This window comes from Ixodes scapularis, unplaced genomic scaffold, assembly GCF_016920785.2.
Source record: "Ixodes scapularis isolate PalLabHiFi unplaced genomic scaffold, ASM1692078v2 ptg001158l_1___fragment_3__unscaffolded, whole genome shotgun sequence".
In the NCBI taxonomy this organism is placed as follows: domain Eukaryota; kingdom Metazoa; phylum Arthropoda; class Arachnida; order Ixodida; family Ixodidae; genus Ixodes; species Ixodes scapularis.
In genome coordinates, this window is record NW_024610108.1 from 2,922,501 (window position 1) to 2,932,500 (window position 10,000).

A 10,000-nucleotide genomic window follows, 5' to 3' on the forward strand; every position below is an offset into this window, starting at 1 on the left:
AAAGGATGGCGAACTAACAGTTGTTGTACACACGCTTTGCATCGCTTTCGATTCGACAAAAAAGAAAGCGCGCAATCCAACGGCATTCCCCTACTGGATGGCTCCAGTATTCATCGGGGACGCGAAGGTCTTAGACTGACGGAAGGCTACGACGCAAAAAACTTTCCTCCCAGAAGCGTTTTTCTTTTTTTTTGTGCAAATCAACGCCACGAGATTTACGTTTGCCGACGCCGCGTTTCAACGCGCCAACGCCAACTCCGTCCCACGGTTTTTCCACTCGAACAACATCCACGCCAAAGAAAACAGAATCGATCGAAAAGAAACCGTTTCAAATCTCCGTTTCTAACGCACCGACGTCACAGCGCCGTTCAACGTGCGAAAGATTTTTTGGTACAGGATTTTCCACAAACGGTATCCATCGAGTTTCGTTTTCCCATGCAGTGTTCGATAAAAACTCGTAGGAGGAGGAGGACTGGTTAAGCGCACGCGTGCAATCGCACCACTCGTGCATTTGCTCAAAGAAAACGCAACGCAAGAAAGCATAAAACTGCGTGCTGCCCACGATCCGACACAGTCAAAACGAGGTAGAAAACAAATTCTCCTCTATTGATATATGATCCGACCCTCACACAGACGAAGCCACGGGAAGGCCCGAGGCCGCAATGTGCGTTCAAAGAGTAAGTGCTCAGTGTGTCCTGCAATTCACACCAAGTCTCGCAGCTGGCTGCGTTCTTCATCGACCCGAGAACCGAGTGATCCACCGCTTAGAGTCGTGTCAATGTTTTTGGATTTTTCAATCAGTACGACAAAACAAAAGTTGTTGTTTTTTTTTCGCGCCCGGCACATCCCATGCCATCTCGAAAGCGCAAAAAAAAGCTTCTTCTCAAACGCCTCTTCGTTAATCAAAACAAAAGGGCGATCCTCGAGAAGAGACGAAAAAGGGGGCGATGCGCCTTTTGTAACCCGCGGATTGTCCCGGTGCACTTGAAATCTCCTCTCAATCGAGGCAGCAGAGGGATCCCGCTGGGCGCATCATCGAAAGGAACGGAGGCCACCCAAAGAAAAAGGCACATCCGAACCACAGTTGTTTTTTTTTTTGTGCCGTCCCGACGGCATCCAAGCTTGGTCGGGATCGGCGCCAGATAAATTCGCACATCGAGTCCATTCCCCGTACAAGAGGAAGAAGACAAAACGATGCCAAATAACATCCGGTAATGATCCTTCCGCAGGTTCACCTACGGAAACCTTGTTACGACTTTTACTTCCTCTAAATGATCAAGTTTGGTCATCTTTCCAACACACCGGCGCAACCGAAAGGCCGCTCCGGGTATCGGTCCGAAGACCTCACTAAATCATTCAATCGGTAGTAGCGACGGGCGGTGTGTACAAAGGGCAGGGACGTAATCAACGCGAGCTTATGACTCGCGCTTACTGGGAATTCCTCGTTCAAGGGGAACAATTGCAAGCCCCTATCCCAATCACGAAGGAGGTTCCACGGGTTACCCAGTCTTTACAGACAGGAATAAAAACACGCTGCTTCCTTCAGTGTAGCGCGCGTGCGGCCCCGGACATCTAAGGGCATCACAGACCTGTTATTGCTCTGTTTCGAGCGGCTAGGAGCCGCTTGTCCCTCTAAGAAGGGTGCAAGGTGCAGAGAACCACGCACCTATTTAATAGGCTAGAGTCTCGTTCGTTATCGGAATTAACCAGACAAATCGCTCCACCAACTAAGAACGGCCATGCACCACCATCCACCGAATCAAGAAAGAGCTCTCAATTTGTCAATCCTCCCAGTGTCCGGGCCGGGTAAGTTTTCCCGTGTTGAGTCAAATTAAGCCGCAGGCTCCACTCCTGGTGGTGCCCTTCCGTCAATTCCTTTAAGTTTCAGCTTTGCAACCATACTTCCCCCGGAACCCAAATACTTTGGTTTCCCGGACGCTGCCCGCCGAGTCATTTGAGTAACTCAGGCGGATCGCTGGTTGGCATCGTTTATGGTTAGAACTAGGGCGGTATCTGATCGCCTTCGAACCTCTAACTTTCGTTCTTGATCAATGAAAACATTCTTGGCAAATGCTTTCGTAGTAGTTCGTCTTGCGACGGTCCAAGAATTTCACCTCTAGCGCCGCAATACGAATGCCCCCGTCTGTCCCTCTTAATCATTATCCTGTATTCCAAAAACCAACAGAACAGAAACAGGATCTTGTTCTATTATTCCATGCACTGTTATTCAGGCGAATCGCCTGCGTTGAGCACTCTAATTTTTTCAAAGTAAACGCGCCGGCCAAAGCAAGGCACCTGATGAAGGGAACCAAGCCACGACAGGCATGATGTTCAGCACGGGCCGTAACGTGGTGTCCACGCACTTCCCGCCTGTAACTGAGATCCAACTACGAGCTTTTTAACCGCAGCAACTTTAGTATACGCTATTGGAGCTGGAATTACCGCGGCTGCTGGCACCAGACTTGCCCTCCAATGGATCCTCGTTAAAGGATTTAGAGTGTACTCATTTCAATTACGGGGCCTCAAAAGAGTCCCGTATTGTTATTTTTCGTCAATACCTCCCCGTGCCGGGAGTGGGTAATTTGCGCGCCTGCTGCCTTCCTTGGATGTGGTAGCCGTTTCTCAGGCTCCCTCTCCGGAATCGAACCCTGATTCTCCGTTACCCGTAACAACCATGGTAGGCGCATAACCTACCATCGACAGTTGATAAGGCAGACACTTGAAAGAAACGTCGCCGGCTCGTGGCCGTGCGATCAGCACAAAGTTATCCAGAGTCACCACACAAAACGGACCGAAGCCCGATTGATCTTGGTCTAATAAAAGCACCCGTCGCCCCGAGGGGCTTCGGGCTCACTGCATGTATTAGCTCTAGAATTGCCACAGTTATCCAAGTAGGAAGAAACGATCTAAGGAACCATAACTGATTTAATAAGCCATTCGCGGTTTCGCCTTGTTTCGGCATGTACTTAGACATGCATGGCTTAATCTTTGAGACAAGCATATGACTACTGGCAGGATCAACCAGGTAATCTTTTCGTGGTGGGTCGCCCAAAACCCTACCAACGCGCGGACGCGGGGCCACCGTCAGGCGCCCCTTACGAACTGCAAACACACACAACGCTTAGGAATTACTTCCAAATCCAAGAAGAAATGAAGCACGTTCGAGCGCGCAGCCGGAATATCCCCGACCGAGGTCGGTACCGACGCGGCAAGAAGCGCATAAATTTCTTTCTCGTCGTAACAACAGAAAGTCGTACGCCAAAAAAATCATTGACGACGCCTTCGCAGCGTTGCCGAGCTTTCAGGTCCTGTGAGGACGCGAGGACGCACCCCGGCCTTCGGTCAGAACGCACTCGTCATTTCACACCGTTCGGTTAGCGCGGACGCTCCGAAACACCCTCCTCTCGCATTCGTTTTCAAGACACAGGTGCACCAGAGAACCGACCCCAACGGCAGACGCCAGAGATCGCAGGTACCTTGCTGTAACGACCATGCGGCGGAGGCAGCGGCCGAGACGGCGACGAAAGGCGTCGGCGACGTCGTCAGACGCCGCTCGCACCAATCGAACGCTCGACAGACCCCACCTCCACATAATAGCACCGATAAGTATAAAGATCCTTCAAGAGCATTCTGTACATAGTTTGTGGTTATCAGTTTCGGTGACTGACTGACTGACTGACTGACTGACTTACTGACTTACTGTCTCTCACTCATGTGGCTCCTCGTTATTCAGTATCATTTATTTGTCCTTCTTTCTTTCTTATTTTTTCCCCTCTCTCTCTCCTTATATATATATATATGTATGTATGTATGTTTGTGTGTATATATATATATATATATAAATGTTCTTTTTTTCCTGTGTGCCTCTATATATACATACATACGTACATACATCCTACCCCTATAAAAAAAATTATTTCTCGCTTTTTATTAAAAACGTGCTGACCCCTGCTTGACTCTGATTACTTCTTTTCGACTTTCAGTTTATGTTAACATGGTCAACAGAAAGTTTATCGACTTTGTTATTACAAAGTAAACCAATATTTACACGGGGCGTTTCATGCGTTTTGAATTGTGTCAGAGCCGAACAATGAGCGCTATAGTAAGTGAGATTGTCACTGCTTTTAATCCGAATGCTCGCGGTATCGCGCGTGTTTACGGCAGGCTTCATAATAGGCAATTTTCTTTCTTTACACTACTCTTCTTTCCTCACTTCATTGTTTCTACCTTTGGTTTCGTTTGGAAGGCCCCGCCACTTAGTTTCCGACAAAGTCCTCTCATGGAACGAAGTGAGAAGCACGGGATTAACAAAAGAAAAAGATGCGTGTTTTCTAGCGGTTACCCGTGTCGCTTTGCGACACGGGCTTTCTGGCGCTTTCAACTGGGCGAGAGCCGAACAATTTACCCTACTGCACTTGCGACGGGCAGCGCTTTCAAACGGAATACTGGAAATCTCGCTAACTTTTCTGGCAAGTTTGATAGGAGACAAATATTATTCTTTTCACGCGAATTGTTCGCTCTATTTCTAATCTCACTCTTCCGTGTCCTTGTCATGGAACGCCCGCTTCGTCTCCCACAAAGTACTTCCGAGGAATCAAGTGCAAAACACGCGACTTTAAAATGTGCGTGTTTTCTAGCGGTTACCCGTGTCGCGAGGCGACACGGGCTTTCTGGCGCTTTCAACTGGGCGAGAGCCGAACACTGTACACTACTGCACTTGCGACGGGCAGCGCTTTCAAACGGAATACTGGAAATCTCGCTTACTTTTCTGGCAAGTTTGATAGGAGACAAATATTATTCTTTTCACGCGAATCGTTCGCTCTATTTCTAATCTCTCTCTTCCGTGTCCTTGGCATGGAACGCCCGCTTCGTCTCCCACAAAGTACTTCCGAGGAATCAAGTGCAAAACACGCGACTTTAAAATGTGCGTGTTTTCTAGCGGTTACCCGTGTCGCAAGGCGACACGGGCTTTCTGGCGCTTTCAACTGGGCGAGAGCCGAACACTGTACACTACTGCACTTGCGACGGGCAGCGCTTTCAAACGGAATACTGGAAATCTCGCTTACTTTTCTGGCAAGTTTGATAGGAGACAAATATTATTCTTTTCACGCGAATTGTTCGCTCTATTTCTAATCTCTCTCTTCCGTGTCCTTGGCATGGAACGCCCGCTTCGTCTCCCACAAAGTACTTCCGAGGAATCAAGTGCAAAACACGCGACTTTAAAATGTGCGTGTTTTCTAGCGGTTACCCGTGTCGCGAGGCGACACGGGCTTTCTGGCGCTTTCAACTGGGCGAGAGCCGAACACTACTGCACTTGCGACGGGCAGCGCTTTCAAACGGAATACTGGAAATCTCGCTTACTTTTCTGGCAAGTTTGATAGGAGACAAATATTATTCTTTTCACGCGAATTGTTCGCTCTATTTCTAATCTCTCTCTTCCGCGTCCTTGGCATGGAACGCCCGCTTCGTCTCCCACAAAGTACTTCCGAGGAATCAAGTGCAAATCACGCGACTTTAAAATGTGCGTGTTTTCTAGCGGTTACCCGTGTCGCGAGGCGACACGGGCTTTCTGTCGCTTTCAACTGGGCGAGAGCCGAACACTGTACACTACTGCACTTGCCATGGACAACGCTTTCAAACGGAATACTGGAGATGTCGCGTGCTTTACTGCCAAGCTCAATAAGAGACGAATTTCTTTCTTTTCACGGGAATTATTTCCTCTATTTCTAATCTCGCTCTTTCGTTTCATTGGGAAGGAACGCGCGCTTAGTTTGCCGCAAAGCAGTCTGAATTAATCACGTCCAAAGTACAGAATTTTACAATATATAGTGTTTTACCGGTTGACCGCGTCAGAAAGCGTACCTTTCCGACGAGGTCTGTGTCGCTTTGACGTGAGCGGGAGCAACGCGATTTGGGCTAGTGCACGCGAGATTGGCAGCGCTTCCAATTCCAGTACTGTAGATATTGCGTGCATTTTTTACACGCTTGAGGATGTGGGATTTTCTTTCTTGTGACGTGACCCGTTTGTCAAATTGTGTCTCGCTTTTTGGTATCGTTTAAGAAGCCCGTCCGCTTACAATCCTAAAAAAGAAAAAAAAAAGAAATTAGTAAAGAAAGACGCCCATACTTTTTTGTTGCTCTTTCTTTTATTATCTGCGCAGGATTTTAATTTGTGTAAGTTTTGTTTACCGTCCCGACTACGTAGGCGTTCGTACATGCCCGTCCTCGCGCCTCGAATTGTGTGCGAGCGAAATCAATCTCCCCAAGCTAGCTTCAGAAATTGCTTGAAAATCGAACGTGAGGAAAGCCAGAGATACGTGGTTTTCACAGGTCGTGCAAGATTAATCCATAAAGTGCGATATTGGTATATATATATATATATATACATACATACATACACATACATGATTTCTGCGACAAATAGGAAGACAAAAAGACCATGTTCAAGCATAATATAGGAACATTGACACTTTGCACAAACAAGGGAGGTCAAATGGCAGGTTTTTCTTCCTTGTGCAGGAAACTTTATTGCAATGTCAGAAGGGAAGTTCCGTTCTAGAATTGTGCGCTCAATAAAGGAGGAAAGGAAATGCACTTGAAAACCTTCACAGTTCAAGTAAGAAAACATTTCGAAACGACAGTTTGTTTTCTTGCAGGGAGGAGAAGAGGGGAGAGAGGGAGGGAGGGAGGGAGGGAGGGAGGGAAGGAAGGAAGGAAGGGGGGGGGTGCCATGCACGGTGAAGACCAGAGTGTCGAACCGAAAACCGAAGCGAACGAAAAACCGGAACCGAGGAGTTAGTTTCAGCCGAACCGAAACTGACCCGTCAACTTGGAGCTGTACGGAAGAAAATATAACTGTCTATTAGTCTGACGATGAATAGAAGTACAAGGGTGTACGGCAGGGATAGCTGAAAAAAAAGGCTCTATGGACTTAGAGCGGCAGCCCAAAGTCGATGACGACGAAAAGAAAGCACACAGTTTCGGAAAACAGGCGGTAAGAAAGCGACAAATTAAGTAGCCGTCATGTCGAGTTGATTGCTTAGCTCTATTTAAGATGAAAAAAAAAAGTAGCACAATTGATGCTTACTTGCTAAATTGAATCAACCATTATCTTGTAAAGAAAAAAAACCTCAAATGCCAATCACCTGTATTTTAGGCGACCCAACAGACTGATAACTTTTAAATTCAGGCTAAAATATAAAACAAAAAAACAACAACAAGGAAAGACAGATATGTATGTAGCTTGTCATTTACTGCTCCATCAAATTTAAATAAAGCAATTTATTTCTCGGCACCTGAAAATAAGCGAACCCTACAAATGAATGGAAAGATACCCGTTTGCACTCTTGAAATAGTGCCTATTACGAAAAGAAGCACCAGGTAAATATAATATCACTTTAGCTTCTTCTTTTTCTTTTTAATACGGTACGCTGTTGGTTCATCTTAGTAAAATATATAAAATAGCGCAAAAAAGACGAGGACAAGGAGTATACAGGACAGCCACTCACTTTCAACTAGTTTTATTCAGGAAAAGTAAACATACATATATAGCTTTTATTCACGATAAGAGCCGAGGGCAGCCGAGAAGGCGGCAATAGCCCCGGATGGTTTGATCGTGCTGGGAGACACCAGCATCCCAGCTCAAATATCTTCTACCCTTAAGAATATGTGCTGCTTTGCCTGTCGTGTGTATATACATGTTCACTTTTCATGAATGAGACTAGTTCAACATCAGCGCCTGTCCTGTATACCTCTTGTTCTTCTATTTGTTGTGCTATTTTAATGTCCTACATTACTTTTGTGCTCCCGCAAATCGAAGCAAACCAATAAAAAATTCGGTTCGACACTCTGGTGGAAACTAAAAGCTTAGAAAGAAAGAGGAAAAAAAGAAAAAGGAAAACATTTCTACAATAATGATAAGCAGGAGGAGGAGGAGGAGAACAAGAAGGCTAATAATGTGGAAAAAAGACACGACCCAAATAAATCAATACAAAGGATGGTATAAGTCATGCATACTTACCACATGTAAAATTAATTAAAAAAAAATTAGAAAAAAAATGTGTATTTATATATATATATATATATTTTTTTTTTCTTTTATCCAGAGGCTTTGGCGCACGCACAGCACTGCACTGCACTGCACTGCACTGCACTGCACTGCACAACACAACACAACGAGAGACTTTCCACAAACACACCACTGCGTACGAGGACACGACCACGTAGAGCTGCACGAAAACAAGCGCCGTAACTTAATAAAAAAAAATAAAAAAATCCTTTCACTGGACGGACGGCAAAAGAACGGAAACTGCTCAAAGAGCACACACACACACGACACATATTAATGAATTAATAAGGGGCACAAGTAGAACCTAGTTGGGCGATACGTAGGACACGGCACCCACACCAGAGGCCTTGCACAAGCACAGCACTGAGCACTGAGCACTGAGCAGCAGGTCACAGGACAGAAATGACGTCCACGCTGAGTAGGCCGAAGGCAGGGAATTACGGACGCACGCGAGGTCACCCACAGGCACTTTCACCGGAACCACACCACAACACCACGCTGCAGAGCGCGCACTGCAAAGCGAAACCATGCGCTCACCTTCGGAAAGCACGGAGGGCGGGCGGCACAGAGAAGCAAAAAGACGTCAAAAGCACATCGCGATGAAGCGGCGGCGAATGAACACTACTCACTGGTGGAAATGGATATCTCCTCAAGCGAAAACATGCAATGACCACGCATGGTTTAAGATGCACGTGGGAGACGCGCACACTTTCAGAAACCAGGTACGCCAACGCACGCGGGCAATAAGACGGACAAAACGCGTCGAAAATACATCGCGTGCAAGCAGCGCCGACTGCATACTACTCACGGTTGCAAAGGTTTCTTACAAGTTTGCACTCCAGAATCTTAACGCGTTGGAAAGCGTCCGAGCTCACCAAGAACCAAGAACTATCACTCCGCAGGAACAACGGAAAACAAAAGCAAAAAAAAAAAAAAAAATAATAATAATAAAAAAAAAAAATGTAGGAGATCGCTAGATAGATGAAAACGCCGTCATACTTTGTAAACAGAATTTGGAAAATAAGTAGCGCCGCCAGGTGGTCGGCGCCCAAATAGATGCGGAGGCGCGCCTAAATTGTTTAAATATTTTCTGTTTATATGACGAGACGACGTAATGTAAAATCAAATCAATTAATTTAAACAAAAAGTAAAAACTAAAAAAAAAAATTAAAAACAAATGAATGAATAGTGGCGTCATCTAACGAACCTAAAGCAAGGCTCCGGTTTTCGAGCCGTTAAATGCGCAGCGCCATCTGGTTTGGATGGTAAAAGAAACAAAATACGCAAGTGACAATGCTACGCGAGAGTCGGATGGTTGTTTTTAGCGAATCGGGGAAGTACGCTGGCGTTGTGCTTGTTTACGTGAGCGAAGCAAACGCGAGGGGTGGCTGGACCGTCGCGACGAAGTCCCGACGAGTACACGCGTCCCTAATGGTTCAACAAAGAAGAAAACTCGAGGAGCGAACACACTTCCGCCATGTGCAAGCAACGTGAAGGCAAGGACACTCGAGAGAGGCACACAGTTTCGTTTTCGTTGGCTCTGCAGCGTCAAAGCCAGCCTTCCTTCCTTCGACGTGCAGCTTTCGTTCACCGGCATGGTCTTGGTGGATGGATTACGTCCCCACACTTGTGAGTGAGGTGAACACCTGTCCAGAGTTCCGAGTGACACCGAGCTGTTGAAAACGAGGGACCTGTTTACCAAGTGAAATTGAGGATACTGCACGACATTTCGATGTCGCTTGCTATGCACGCAGAAAATAAAAGCGCCACGAAAAATGTTGTTTTCTTCTCCTCTTTTTCTTCTTTCAGAACGCGGCTTGTCGAAAGGGATACGTTCGTCTATGCAGCACAAGGACACCTCATTGCGCCTGCAGCGCATTCACTACACGGTCGCCGGACACTTTTGACGAATAGGGTCAAGAAGGAATGTTC

At 46.5% G+C, this 10,000-nt stretch overlaps 2 non-coding genes across 2 annotated transcripts; both read right to left on the reverse strand.

Annotated features, from left to right (window-relative positions):
* Window positions 1–619: 619 nt before the first annotated feature.
* Window positions 620–772, reverse strand: LOC120847315. The gene has a single exon (XR_005717330.1). It is a non-coding gene; the product is annotated as a 5.8S ribosomal RNA (ribosomal RNA).
* Window positions 773–1,212: 440 nt separating this feature from the next.
* On the reverse strand, window positions 1,213–3,028 carry LOC120847200. The gene has a single exon (XR_005717274.2). It is a non-coding gene; the product is annotated as a small subunit ribosomal RNA (ribosomal RNA).
* Window positions 3,029–10,000: the final 6,972 nt, after the last annotated feature.